Source organism: Macaca mulatta, chromosome X (assembly GCF_049350105.2).
Source record: "Macaca mulatta isolate MMU2019108-1 chromosome X, T2T-MMU8v2.0, whole genome shotgun sequence".
Classification (NCBI taxonomy): domain Eukaryota; kingdom Metazoa; phylum Chordata; class Mammalia; order Primates; family Cercopithecidae; genus Macaca; species Macaca mulatta.
Window position 1 is genome coordinate 53,636,308 of NC_133426.1, and position 15,804 is coordinate 53,652,111.

Here is a 15,804-nt window from a genome sequence, read left to right on the forward strand (position 1 = left end):
AGATAAATAAAAAAAGTGAGATGCTAGTTACAGATAACTCCAGTTCTGAATCTTCCATCTTTTTTCACTGCCCTCCACTCCAGACTGTCAGGAGCTTGCAGCACTGGCTCAATTGCCAAACTGGTTGCTATGACAACACTTACAAATAACTCAGATGCATATGAAGACTTTAACCCAAGAGCTGCTGGGCCAAGGGCTTCTTGCTTCCTCCTTAGACCAGATGAGGGAAAAATCCAAAAAATTATTTGGGACCAAGTCATTCTCTAGCTCAGAAGTCTGCCAAGGCTCCTCAATGTCAAGAATAGTAAAATCCTGGCATCCAAGCCCCCCACCCCTCACAAAACTTGATTTAAATCTTTCCAATCACTTGCTTCCATTAAAAAATGATCACTTCTGTTTTTTTGAAACCTACATCTACCATGTCCTTTGTTGAATGCTTTATATATAGTATCTGCAGAAATCTTCCCAGAACTCCAGCAAGTAGACATTATTATTAGACATTATTATTCTCACTTTACAAAGGAGGACATTAAGGTCCATGGATACAAGTGAGTTGAGTAAAGAGGTCAGAGAGTAAGAATTCAAACTCAAATCCATAAGATTCCCAAACACATGCTGTTTCCATTGTCAGTGGTTTACAGATGTTGCTCTACAGACCTGACATATGCAAATAGTCTGTGGCAGATTTGGGTTTCCATTCAAGAAGATTGAATGCATGTATCTCCTCTAACTCTCAAGATCCTAAAAATTAAGAGTAAAGGAATCAAATGTATAAACTCACAACTCCAAAGAAAGCTGGAGGAGTTCCTATCAGTGGTGAAGAGATTTCAATAACTTTCTGGCAAGCAGAAAGGGGTGGGAGGGGTGGTAACGGAGAAAGCAGGGCAGGGGAAGGAATGAGCAGAGTCCACATGTGGGAAGAGATCACTGGGAGAGAGCTCATCTACCCTGCCAAATCCTGGAGAGGCGCAGTAAAGGTATCCTGATGGTGGGAGCAAGACATAAAGGCTCAACCAGAGGATAATTGAAAGTGTGAATTGGAACAGTTGATCTCCCTCCACCTTCCCCTTACTTCATGGGTAGAAATCACAAGAGCCAAGTATCTACGCTCCAGCAAAATATCAGAGAGTTCACCAAAGAAATCAGTCCCAGGGCAATGACCTCCACATTCTGTATTTAGTGGTCCTCTGGCAGATTGTGCAAGTCTCCATCCAGTCACCTTAAAGAGAAGTCCAATAGTAGACTTGACAAGCACCTTCCCCTTACACAGAGCTCCAAGTCAGCATTTTATTGTGTTCTTCTTAAATCAATGGGCTGATATGTTTGCACATTTATGAAAAAATATGCTCATAGGTTTATAAATGAACTGATGAAGCAAATGTGAAAAACAAAGGCTAGGCACATTCAAGTGGAAAAAAATCAAGCAATTATTAAAACCAGAAACATTAACAAAAATTTAAAGGTAATTACACCACATGTCTTGACTTTGTAGTGACTACTGATTTACTAGGAATTGGAATATAAACCTAGTAAAAGAGTAAATGGAGAGAAAATAGGGGATAAAAAAGAGATAAATCCTCTTGTACCATAAGGAGATGTCAAAAGATAATGTCTCAAATTGCTAAGTTATAAAAATAGTAATATAAGTGTATTATGGGCCAGGCGCGGTGGCTCAAGCCTGTAATCCCAGCACTTTGGGAGGCCGAGACGGGCGGATCACGAGGTCAGGAGTTCGAGACCATCCTGGCTAACACGGTGAAACCCCGTCTCTACTAAAAAATACAAAAAACTAGCCGGGCGAGGTGGCAGGCGCCTGTAGTCCCGGCTACTCGGGAGGCTGAGGCAGGAGAATGGCGTAAAAACCCGGGAGGCAGAGCTTGCAGTGAGCTGAGATCCGGCCACTGCACTCCAGCCTGGGCGACACAGCGAGACTCCGTCTCAAAAAAAAAAAAAAAAAAAAAAAGTGTATTATGAATAATATTATGAAGAATCATGGTGGTCCATCACTTAAAACTCCTTTCAGCCATAAGTAAAAACAAACAAACAAACAAAAAACACCCAACTGACAGTGTCTTAAACACATATGGCTCTATTTATTTATCTATTTATTTATTTTTCAGTTAACAGGAAGGGTGGCATGGGTTCAGCTGCTCAATGATGTTATCAATAAATCAGGCTCTTTCTGACTTTCTTCCTTAACATGTTGTCTTCATCCTCATGCTAATCCCTACATGGTCACAAGATGGTTGTTACAGCTCCAGACAGCACGACTATATTCAAAGCAGAAATAAGGAAGGGGATGGCATTAGCTGTGTAAGTGTCTTTGTTCAGGAAGTAAAAGGCCCCCAGCAAACATCTCATTGGCTACAGCTGGATAATACAGCCATCCTTAGCTACAAAGGAAGCTAAGAAAGCAAACAGCTGGTTGTTTAGCCTCTGAATTGGAGGTGGCAAAGGAGAAGGGATTTGGGAATGGTAAATTCTGAAGAAACAGCTAAAAGTGTTGAAAGTCGTTTCCTGCAGGACATGCAATGGGAAGAAGTGCTACAGGATATTGCTAGGTTTTATTATGTGCCCGTTAGTAGCATTTTATTTCTTTTAATGATGCACATATATTACTTTGATAAAAACTAAAATTTAAGTGTTGGCTGGGCAGGGTGGCTCACACCTGTAATCCCAGCACTTTGGGAGGTCAAGGGTGGTGGATCACGAGGTCAGGAGTCGAGACCAGCTTGACCAACATGGTGAAACCCCGTCTCTACTAAAAATACAAAAATTAGCTGGGCATAGTAGCACACACCTGTAATCCCAGCTACTCAGGAGGCTGAGGCAGGAGAATCACTTGAACCTGGGAGGCAGAGATTGCAGTGAGCCAAGATTGCACCACTGCACTCCAGCCTGGGCGATAGAGCGAGACTCTGTCTCAAAAGAAAAAAAAAAATTAAGTGTTATGGTTTTATGAAAAAAAATATTTTTTTTTTTTTTTTTTTGAGACGGAGTCTCGCTCTGTAGCCCAGGCTGGAGTGCAGTGGCCGGATCTCAGCTCACTGCAAGCTCCGCCTCCCGGGTTCACGCCATTCTCCGGCCTCAGCCTCCCGAGTAGCTGGGACTACAGGCGCTGCCACCTCGCCCGGCTATTTTTTGTATTTCTTAGTAGAGACGGGGTTTCACCGTGTTAGCCAGGATGGTCTCGATCTCCTGACCTCGTGATCCGCCCATCTCGGCCTCCCAAAGTGCTGGGATTACAGGCTTGAGCCAACGCGCCCGGCAAAAAAATTTTTTTAATAAAAGCTGGTAGAAGTTTTCTGTCTTCAGAGGAAATGATGTCAATTCACCGTGGAAGCAAACTTACCAGAATAGTCTTTTTACTTAAACTAAGGTCTCTCAGGTACCCCCACTGATCTTAGACAAAGTTGTGCTATCACTATTAATCTAAATGTTACTGGTGGAAACCAGGACAGCTCTGTGATGTAGTTATGTGGGTTGACTGTGGTTAGACAGTCCTGGTGCCATTTCCTATTCCATTTATTAGCTTTGTGACCCTGAGTGAATGACACCTGGAAGCCTTACTTTCCTTTTATTATGAAATGAAGATAATTCTAGTGCCCAATACAGAGTAAGCACTCAGAAAATATTACCTACTATGATTAAAATGTTAAATGTTTTGGACCGAGCGCAGTGGCTCACGCCTGTAATCCCAGCACTTTGGGAGGCCAAGGAACTCCCACCTGAGGTTGGGAGTTCAAGACCAGCCTGACCAAATGGAGAAACTCCGTCTCTACTAAAAATACAAAATTAGCTGGGCGCGGTGGTGCATGCCTGTAATCCCAGCTACTCGGAAGGCTGAGGCAGGAGAATCGCTTGAACCTGGGAGGTGCAGGTTGTAGTGAGCCAAGATGATGCCACTGCACTCCAGTCTGGGCGACAAGAGCAAAACTCCGTCTCAAAAAAAAAAAAAAAAGTTAAATGTTCTGTGTAGTGACAAAATCTGGGTGTACTCTAACAATATTATGCTTCCACTGAGTTAATTTATTTTTTATCCCAAACAGATTTGGACTAGACTGTCGCTGAAAATCATTATGTGTTCTTGAGAGATGTGTGTGCATACAAATGGCCAACAGATATGTGAAAAAATGAACAAAATCATTAATCATTATGTAAATGTTAATTAAAACCAGAATGAGGCATCACCTCACACCTGTCAGGAAGGCTAGTATCAAAAAGACAAAAAATAACAAGTGTTGACAAGGATGCAGAGAAAGGGCAACCCTTGTATGCTGTTGGTGGGAGTGTAAATTAGTAGAGTCATCACGGAAAATTGTGTGGACGTTCTACAAACTAAAAATATAACTACCATATGATCTAGAAATCCCATTACTGGATATACAGCCAAAGGATATGAAATCAGTATGTCAAAGAGATATCTGCACTTCCATATTTATTGCAACATTATTCACAATAGCCAAGATATGGAATCACCCTAAATGTCCATCAACAAATGAATGGATTAAGAAAATGTATACATTCACAATGAAATACTATTTAGTATTTCAAAAGAAGGAAATCCTGCCATTTGCAACAAAAAAGATGAACCTGGAGGATATTATGCTACATAAAATATGCTAGGTACAGAAAGTCAAGTACTGCATGAGCTCACTTATATTTGGAATCTAAAACTTAATATACCTGTCAATCAAGCTTAATATACCTGTTAATCAAACTTATAGAAGCAGAGAACAGCATAGTGGTTACCAAGGGCCAGGGGTTAAGAGGAATTGAGAGATGTTGGTCAACAGATACAAAATTTCAGTTAGACAGGAGGAATAAATTTTTTTGAGATCTATTGCACAGCATGGTGAGTATAGTTAATAATAATAATGTATTGCATATTTCAAAATTGCTAAGAGAGCAAATTTCAAATTTTCTCACTACAAAAATTGATAAGTATTTGAGGTGATGGATACGTCGATTCACTTGATCTAATTACTTCACACTGTATACATATATTATAACATAATATTGTACCTCATAAATATATACAGTTCTAATTTTTCAATTAATAATTTAAAAGTTTAAATAAAAAGGAAATTATGTAGCCCAGAAAGGAATGAGATAATATACACAAAGTGTTGGAAAAAAAAACAAAAAATCTTCCAACCAAGAATACTACATCTTGCAATATAGTCCTTCAAAAACGAAGGAGAAATAAAAGACTTTCTCACACAAATAAAAGCTGAGAAATTTCATCAGTACCAGATCTTCCTTACAAGAAATGCTAAAGAGAGTTATTCAAGTTGAAACAAAAGGATGCTAAACATAAACATGATAGCATAAGAAAGTATGAAACTCATTGATAAAGGTAAATATATAGACAAATACAGAAAATTATATTACTGTAATGATGGTGGCTTAACCACTCTTAATTCCAGTATGAGTTGAAAGATTAAAATATTAAAAATAATAACTAAAAATATGTTTAAATGTACACAATGTGAATAGGTGAAAATCTTGACAATAAGACAATAAAATGTATGGGGTGGAAAAGTTACGATGTAGCATATATATATGCAGTTGAATTGAAGTTGTTATCAGCTTAAAATAGGCTGTTATAAAATTTTTAATATAAATTCCAAGGTAATGACAACCACAAAAATACCTGTACAGGAAACACAAAAGAGAAAGAGAAAGGAATCAAATCATATCAATACAAAAAATAAAACAAACAAAAAGGAATACAACAAGAGAAGAAAAGACAGACAAAAGAACTATAGGACTAACACAAAACAATTAACGAAGTGGCAATTGTAAATTCTTCTTTATCAATAATTACCTTAAATGCAAATGAATTAAACTCCCCAGTGAAGAGACATACAGTAACTGAACATATTAAAAAAGAAAAGAGCAAACTACATGCTGTCTAAAAGAAACTCGCTTTAGATTTAAGGACACACAGAGGCTGAAAGTAATGGCATGGAAAAAAATCTCATGCAAATGGTAAACAAAAGAAAGAAGGGGTGGCAATACTCATATCAGACAAATAATAATTTAAGTCAAAAATTGTCACAAGTGACAAAGAAGAACATTATATAATGATAAAAAGACTAATCTTCCAGAAAGATATCATCGTTACAAATACACGTGCACCCAACATCAGTTCACTTAATTTCATAAAGCAAACATTGACAGGAAGAAATAGACAGCAATACAATAATAGTAGGACACTTCAATATCCCACTTTCAATAATGTATAAAACACCCAGATAGAAGATCAATAGGGAAAGAGAGGACTTAAATAACACCATAGACCAAATGGACCTAAGAGACACATACAGAATATTCCACCCAACAACAGTAGAATACACATTTTTTAAAGTGCACATGGAAGAATCTCGAAGATAGACCACATGTTAGGTCAAAAACATTTCTTTGTTTGTTTGTTTGTTTGTTTGAGACGGAGTCTCGCTTTGTCGCCCAGGCTGGAATGCAGTGGCCGGATCTCGGCTCACTGCAAGCTCCGCCTCCCGGGTTCACGCCATTCTCCTGCCTCAGCCTCCGAGTAGCTGGGACTACAGGTGCCCGCCACCACGCCCGGCTAATTTTTTGTATTTTTAGTAGAGACGGGGTTTCACCGTGTTAGCCAGGATGGTCTCGATCTCCCGACCTCGTGATCCACCCGCCTCGGCCTCCCAAAGTGCTGGGATTACAGGCGTGAGCCACCGCGCCCGGCCCAAAAACATTTCTTAGCAAATTTAAGTTTGAAATCATACCAGATAAGTTTTCTGATAATAGTGAAATACAACTAGAAATCAATAGCAGAAGGAACACTGAAAATTTTCAAATATGTGGAAATTAAACAACACTCTTTTGGAAAAGCCATTAGGTCAAAGAAATCAAAAAGAAAATGAGAAGGTACCACAAGTCAAATGAAAATGAGAACAAAACATATCCAAACTAATGGAATGTAGCCAAAGCAGTACTGAGACAGAAGCTTATAGGAAGAAATGCTTACATTAGAAAAGAAAAAATATCTCAAGTAAACAACCTGTCTTTCAATTCAAGGAGCTAGAAAAAAAAAGAACAAACTATGCCCAAAGTTAGGAAAAGGAAAGAAATAACAATAATTGGAGCAGAAATAAACAAACTGGAAAATAGAAAATCAACAGAAAAAATCAACAAAACTAAAATTTTTTTTAAAGATAAGCAAAATTGACTAAAAATGATTGAAGACTCAAATAAATAAAATCATAAATGAAAAAAGAGATATTACAACAGAAATAAAATAAACACAACAGAAATAAAAAGGATCATAAGAGAATACTGTGAACAATTATATGCCAGAAAACTGGATAAACTAGAAGAAGAGTTTATTTAATGGATAAATTTAATGGATAAATTCCTACAAATGTACAACCTACTAAGACTAAAGCATGAAGAAATAGAAAATCTGAGCAGAACTATAGTTAGTAAGGACTTTCAGTCAGTAATTTAAAAACCTCCCAAGAAAAAAAAGCCCAGAACTAGATGGCTTCACTGGTGAATCCTAATAAAAATTAAAGAAGAATTAATGCCAATTCTTCTCAAACTCTTCCAAAAAATGAAGAAGAGGGAATGCTTAAAACCCATTTTATGGGACCAGCATTACCCTGATACAAAGCCAGACATTACCATAAAAGAAAACAACAGCCAATATCTCTGATGAATATAGACGTAAAAATCCTCAATAAAATACTACAAAACTGAATCAGACAGCACATTAAAAGGATTATACACCATGTCCAAGTGGGATTTATCCCTGGGATGTAAGGATTTCTAAATTTTACTTCCCATACAACACCAATGTATCAAAGATGTTTTAACGATGAAAATCAATTAATGCGATACACCACATTAGTAGAATAAAAGCTAAAAAATCACATAATTATCTCAACAGATGCACAAAAAGCATTTAAGAAAATTGCAAATTAAAACCACACTGAGATACCATCTTACATAAGCCAGAAAGACTTTTATTAAAAAGTTAAAAACCAACACATGTTGGCATGGATGTAGAGAAAAAGAAACACTCATACACTGCTGGTGGGAATGTAAATTAGTTCAACCTCTGTAGAAAACAGTGTGGAGATATCTCAAAGAACTGAAAAGAGAATTATCATTTGAGCCAGCAATCCCACCTACTGGGTATCCCCCCAGAGAAAATAAATCATTATATTAGAAAGACAACCAGAACTTGTATGTTTATTGCAGCACTATTTACAATAGTAAAGTCATGAAACCAACCTAAGCATGCGCCAACAATGGAGTAGATCAAGAAAATGTGGCATATTCTGGACATAGAAATGGGCAAAGACTTCATGACAAAGATACCAACAGTAATTGCAACAAAAGCCAAAATTGACAAATGGGAGCTAATTAAACTACAAAGCTTCTGCACAGCAAAAGAAACTATCAACAGAGTAAACAGACAACCTAACAGAATGGGAGAAAATGTTTCCAAATTATGCATCCAACAAAGGTCTCCTATCTAGCATCTATAAGGAACTTAAACAAATTTACTAGAAGAACAACCCCATTAAAAAGTGGGCAAAGGACATGAAGAGACGCTTCTCAAAAGAAGTCATACATGTGGCCAATAGGTATGTGAAAAAAAAGTTTAGCATCGTTGATCATTAGAGACATGCAAATCAAAACCACAATGAGATACCATCTCACACCAGTCAGAATGGCTATTATTAAAAAGTCAAAAATTAACAGGTGCTGGCAAGGTTGTAGAGAAAAAGAAATGCTTATATTCTGTTGGTGGGAGTATAAAGTAGTTCAACCATTGTAGAAAGCAGTGGGGCAATTCCTCAAAGAGCTAAAAACAGAACTACTGGCCGGGTGCAGTGGCTCACGCCTATAATCCCAGCACTTTGGGAGGCCGAGGTGGCAGGATCACGAGGTCAGGGGTTCAAGACCAGCCTGGCCAACATGGTGAAAACCCGTCTCTACTAAAAATACAAAAATTAACCAGGCATGGTGGTGCATAGTCCCAGCTACTCGGGAGGCTGAGGTAGGAGAATTGCTTGAACCCAGGAGTCAGAGGTTGCAGTGAACCAAGATCACGCCACTGCACTCCAGGCTGGGTGACAGAGCGAGACTGTCTCAAAAACAAACCAAACAAACAAACAAAAAACAAAACAAAACAAAACCCAGAAATCCCATTACTGGGTATATTTCCAAAAGAATATAAATCATTCTATCATAAAGACACATGCACATGTATGTTCATTGCAGCACTATTCACAACAGCAAAGACATGGAATCAACTTAAATGCCCATCAATGATAGTAAACTGGATAAAGAAAACGTGGTACATATACACCATGGAATACTATGCAACCATAACAAAGAACAAGATCATGTTCCTTGCAGGAACATGGATGGAGCTGGAGGCCATCATCCTTAGCAAACTAATACAGGAACAAAAAACCAAATACTGCATGTTCTCATTTACAAGTTGGAGTTAAATGAGAACACATGAACACATAGAGGGGAACAACAGACACTGCGGCCTATTGAAGGGTGGAGGATGGGAGGAGGGAGAGGACCAGGAAAAATAACTAATGGGTACTAGGCTTAATACCTGGGTGATGAAATAATCTGTACAACAAACACCTGTGACACAAGTTTACCTATCTAACAAACCTGCACACGTACCCCTGAACTCAAAAGTTAAGGGCTGGGCGCAGTGGCTCACGCCTGTAATCCCAGCACTTTGGGAGGCCGAGGTGGGTGGATCACCTGAGGTCGGGAGTTTGAGACCAGCCTGGGCAACACAGTGAAACCCCGTCTCTACTAAAAATACAAAAATTAGTAGGGTGTGGTGGCGCACGCCTATAGTCCCAGCTACTTGGGAGACTGAGGCAGGAGAATCACTTGAACCCAGGAGGCAGAGGTTGCAGTGAGCCAAGATCACACCACTGCATTCCAGCCTGGGCAACGGGTGAAACTCTATCTCAAAAAATAAATACAAAGATAAATAAATAGGCCGGGCGCGGTGGCTCAAGCCTGTAATCCCAGCACTTTGGGAGGCCGAGACGGGCGGATCACAAGGTCAGGAGATCGAGACCATCCTGGCTAATACGGTGAAACCCCGTCTCTACTAAAAATACAAAAAACTAGCCGGGCGAGGTGGCGGGCGCCTGTAGTCCCAGCTACTCGGGAGGCTGAGACAGGAGAATGGCGTAAACCCAGGAGGCGGAGCTTGCAGTGAGCTGAGATCTGGCCACTGCACTCCAGCCCGGGCGACACAGCGAGACTCCATCTCAAAAAAAAAAAAAAAAAGATAAATAAATAAATGTTAAAAAAAAGAAAATGTGATATAGATACACCATGGAATACTATGCAATCATAAAAAAACAATGAAATCATTTCCTTTGCAGCAACATGGATGCAGTGGAGGCGATTATCCTAAGTGAACTCACACAGAAACAGAAAATCAAATATTGCATTTCTCATTTATTAAATGGGAGCTAAACAAAGGGTACACATGGACATAAAGATCGAGAAAATAGACTCTGAGGACTTCAAAAAGGGGGAGGCTGCGAGGGTGTGAGGGTTGAAAAATTACCTATTAGATATAAGTTCCAATATTTGGGTGATGGGTACACTAGAAGCCCAACCCCTACTATTACTCATGTAATACCCATGTAACAAACAAGTGCATGTACCCTCTGGATCTAAAATAAAATTTAAAAAATTAAAAAGAAAATTTAATACATTTTCATGATGAAATCTTTCAGCAAACTAGGAATAGAAGAAAAATATCGGCCGGGCGCGGTGGCTCAAGACTGTAATCCCAGCACTTTGGGAGGCCGAGACGGGCGGATCACGAGGTCAGGAGATCGAGACCATCCTGGCTAACACGGTGAAACCCCGTCTCTACTAAAAAATACAAAAAAAAACTAGCCGGGCGAGGTGGGGCGCCTGTAGTCCCAGCTACTCGGGAGGCTGAGGCAGGAGAATGGCGTAAACCTGGGAGGCGGAGCTTGCAGTGAGCTGAGATTCGGCCACTGCACTCCAGCCCGGGCGACAGAGCAAGACTCCGTCTCAAAAAAAAAAAAAAAAAAGAAAAATACCTCAACGTAATAAAGGTCATAATGAAAAGCCCACAACAAACATACTCACGGTGAAAACAGAACTACCATATAATCCAGCAAGTCCATCTCTGGCTATTTATTCAAAAGAATTGAAATAAGGAACTTGGAGAGATATTTGCACTCCTATGTTCATCACATCATTATTCACAACCAAGATATGAAAACAACCTAAATGTCCATCAATCGATGAATGAATAAACTGTGGTATGCACTTATGATGGAATATTATTCAGTGTTAAAAATGGAGGAAATCTTGCCACATATGACAACATGAATGAACTTTGAGGACATTATGCTAAGTAAAATAAGCCAGTGATAGAACAAATACTGTGTGATTCTACTTAGATGAGGTATTTAAGATAATCAAAATCATAAAACCAGATAATAGAATGGTGGTGGCCAGGGATTGGGAAAAAGGGGAAATGAGGAGTTGCTATTCAATGGGTATCAAGTGTCAGTTATGCAAGACGAATAAGTTGTAGAGATATGTTATATAACGTCATGCCTATAGTTAACAATATTGTAAATTTTGTAAACTTAAAATTTGTTGAAAGTAGATCTCATGTTGTGTTCTTACTATAATGAATTTTTTTAGAAAGGTATTTCATGCAAAGACTAACCAAAGGAGAGCAGAGAGAGATGGCTATACAAATATAAGGCAAAATAGACATTAAGGCAATAACTGTTACAAGAGACAAAGAAGGACATTAAATAATGATAAAATGGTCAGTGCACCAAGAAGTAGAACAATTATCAACATATTCGTTAAATATCAGATCTCCTGAATACAAAAAATAAACACTGACAGACTTGAACGGAGAAGGCCGGGCGTGGCGGCTCACGCCTGTAATCCCAGCGCTTTGGAAGGCCGAGGTGGTGGATTACCTGAGGTCAGGAGTTCAAGACCGGCCTGGCCAACATGGCGAAACCCTATCTCTCCTGAAAATACAAAAAATTAGCTGGGCATGGTGGTGTGCACCTGTAATCCCAGCTACTTGGGAGGTTGAGGCAAGAGAATTGCTTGAACCCAGGAGGCAGAGGTTGCAGTGAGCTGAGATCGCACCACTGCACTCCAGCTTGGGCGACAGAGTGACACTGTCTCAAAAAAGAAAAGAAGAAAGAAAAAAGAATTGAACAGAGAAATAAACAGAACTACAATAATAGTAGGGGGCTCCAAGACTACACATTCATATAGAAAAAACAACCATATGGAAGATCAATAAAAAAATAGAGGACTTGTACACACTATAGGCCAATTAGATATAACAGAACACTTACCCACCAATAGCAGAATACACATATTTCTCAAGTACACATGGAACATTCTCTAGGATAGACCATATGTTAAGCCACAAAACAAGTCAATAAATCTAAAAATATTGAAAACATACAAAGTATCTTTTTCTTTTTCTTTTCTTTTTTTTTTTTTTTTTTTTGAGACAAGGTCTCCCTCTGTCCCCCAGGCTGGAGTGCAGGGGTGCGATCTCAGCTCACTGCAACCTCCACCTCCCGGGTTCAAGTGATTCTCCTGTCTCAGCCTCCTGAGTAGCTAGGAGTACAAGCACGCACCACCATGCCCAGCTAATTTTTGTATTTTCAGGAGAGGTGAGGTTTCACCATGTTGGCCAGGCTGGTCTCAAACTCCTGAGCTCAAGTGATCTGCCCACCTCAGCCACTCAAAGTGCTCGGATTACAGACATGAGCCACCACGCCCGGCGTCTTTTCTAATCACAGTGGAATGAAACCAGAAATCAGCAGCAGAAGGAAAACTGGAAAATTACCAAACGTGGAAATTGAACAACTCACTTGTAAACAACCAATGGATCAAAGAAGAAATCACCAGGGAAATTAGGAAATATCTTGAGATGAATGAAAATGAAAATACAGGCCGGGTGCGGTGGCTCTCGCCTTTAATCCCAGCACTTTGGGAGGCTGAGGTGGGCGGATCACCTGAAGTCAGGAGTTCAAGAGCAGCCTGGCCAACATGGTGAAACCCCGTCTCTACAAAGAATACAAAAATTAGCCGGGTTTGGTGGCACACACCTGTAATCCCAGCTACTTGGGAGGCTGAGGCAGGAGAATTGCTTGAACCCGGGAGATGAAGGTGGCAGTGAAGTGAGATCACGCCACTGCACTCCAGCCTGGACGACAGAGCAAGACTTCGTCTCAAAAAAAAAAAAAAAAAAAGAAAAGAAAAGAAAAAGAAAACGAAAATACAACTTACCAAAACTTGTAGGATGTGGCAACTGCACTGGAAAGGGAACTTTATAGCTGTAATCACTTATACTAAAAAAAAGAAAGATCTCAAATGAACAATCTAACTTTACACTGTAAGGCTCTAGAAAAATAAAAACAAAATAACCCAAAGCTAGAAGAACGAAGGAAACAATGGAGCAGAGAAAAATGAAATAGTAAATAGAAAAATAATCGAGAAAATCAAGAATATCAAGAGTTGCTTCTTTGAGAAGATTAACAAAATTGACAAATTGTTAGCCAGATTAACTAAGAAAAAAAAAGAGAAGACCCAAATAACTAAAATCAGAAATAAAGAGTGGACGTTAAAACCAATGTTACGGTTCCACCGTGGCCTGTGGCCCAGGGACTGCTTCGAAACTACTGGGAGCGACTACTGCGGAAGCTTCCGCAGAGCCGGCCGGGCTTTCCCAGTCCTCCGTGGGGACCAGCATTAGCAGTACAGGGCCCAGCCATGTTTACAGAGCCAGCAAATGATACCAGTGGAAGTAATGAGAATTCCAGCCTTTTGTACAGTATCTTTTGGATTGCAGCTCTCAAAAACAGATGCACCATTGAAGTTAACTTGTGTAGGAGAAGAAACCCTCAGAAGCTTATTAAAGTTAAGAACAGTATAGGCGGGCACGGAGGCTCACACCTGTAATCCCAGCACTTTGGGAGGCCAAGGTGGGCAGATCACGATGTCAGGAGGTCGAGACCAGCCTGGCCAATATCGTGAAACCCCGTCTCTACTAAAAATACAAAAAAATTAGCCGGGCATGGTGGCATGCGCCTGTAGTCCCAGCTACTCGGGAGGCTGAGGCAGAAGAATCGCTTGAACCCGGGACGCGGAGGTTGCAGTGAGCCGAGGTCGCACCACTGCACTCCAGCCTGGGCGACAGAGCGAGACTTTGTCGCAAAAAGAAAATGAAAAAAAAAGAACAATACAGATGTTTGTCCTGAATGTGGTCATCTGAAACAGAAATGTCCTTTGTGGCTACTGCTATGAGAAAGTGCACAAGGAGACTGCAGAAATCAGAGGACAGATAGGGAAACAAGAAGGGGGGCCTTTTAAGGCTCCCACCATAGAGACTGTGGTGCTGTACACGGGAGAGACACCATCTGAACAAGATCAGGGCAAGAGGATCATTGAACGAGACGGAAAGCGACCATCTTGGTTCACCCAGAATTGACACCAAAGATGTTAAAGGGATAGCTTCACAGTAAATCATTTCTCCTGAAATAGAGGAAGATTCTTTATGTTGTTGTGCTTGTTTTTTAATTATCAATATAGTTTAACACATTCTTTCTAAGCAGTTTTGTGTGGGATAATTTGAAGAATATATTATGAGTAAACGCTGAAAATTTTGTTTATCCAAAGGCTCAATGGATTATGTTTCTATTACATATAAGGATTAAGTAAATATAAAATTTCCAGAACAAAAATAAAAAATGTAAAATTTATAGCAAGAAAAAAAAAACAATTTTACAGAAATATAAAGGATCTTAAGAGACTACTGTGAATAATTATAGGTCAACAAATTGGATAACCTAGATGAAAGGGACAAATTCCCAGAAAACAAACCCACCAAAACTGAATCATGCGGAAATAGAAAATCTGAACAAATCTGTAATTAGCAAGGACACTGAATCAGCAATCAAAAACCTCCCAAAAGAAAACCTCAGGACCCTATGGGTTCACTCATGGATTCTACAAAGCATTTAAAGAAGAACACAGATACCCCTGAAACTCTTCCAAAAAAAAAAAAAAATTGAAGAGGATGGAAAACTTCTAAACTCATTTAATGAGACTAGCATTCTCCTGATACCAAAGCTAGACAAAGGCACTACAAGAAAACTATAGACCAATATCTCTGATAAATATTGATTCAAGGCCGGGCGCGGTGGCTCAAGCCTGTAATCCCAGCACTTTGGGAGGCCGAGATGGGCGGATCACGAGGTCAGGAGATCGAGACCATGCTGGCTAACACGGTGAAACCCCGTCTCTACTAAAAAATACAAAAAACTAGCCGGGCGAGGTGGTGGGCGCCTGTAGTCCCAGCTACTTGGGAGGCTGAGGCAGGAGAATGGCGTGAACTCAGGAGGCGGAGCTTGCAGTGAGCTGAGATCCGGCCACTGCACTCCAGCCTGGGCGACAGAGCGAGACTCCGTCTCAAAAAAAAAAAAAAATTGATTCAAAAATATTCAACAAAATAATAGCAAACAGAGTTCAACAGCACATTAAGAGAATTATACATCATGACAAGTGGATTTATTACTGAAATGCAAGGTTGGTTCAACATATGAAAATCAATCAATGTAATAAACCACATTAACAGAATAATGGAAAAAGTCCACATTATCACCTCAACTAACATAGAAAAACATTTGACAAAATTTAACAGCCACTTATGATAAAAACACTCTATAAACT

At 39.7% G+C, this 15,804-nt stretch overlaps 1 pseudogene; it reads left to right on the forward strand.

Moving 5' to 3' along the window:
* The window catches only part of LOC703397 (large ribosomal subunit protein bL32m pseudogene), a 42,959-nt pseudogene extending 28,283 nt beyond the window's left edge, over positions 1-14,676 (forward strand).
* Positions 14,677-15,804: the final 1,128 nt, after the last annotated feature.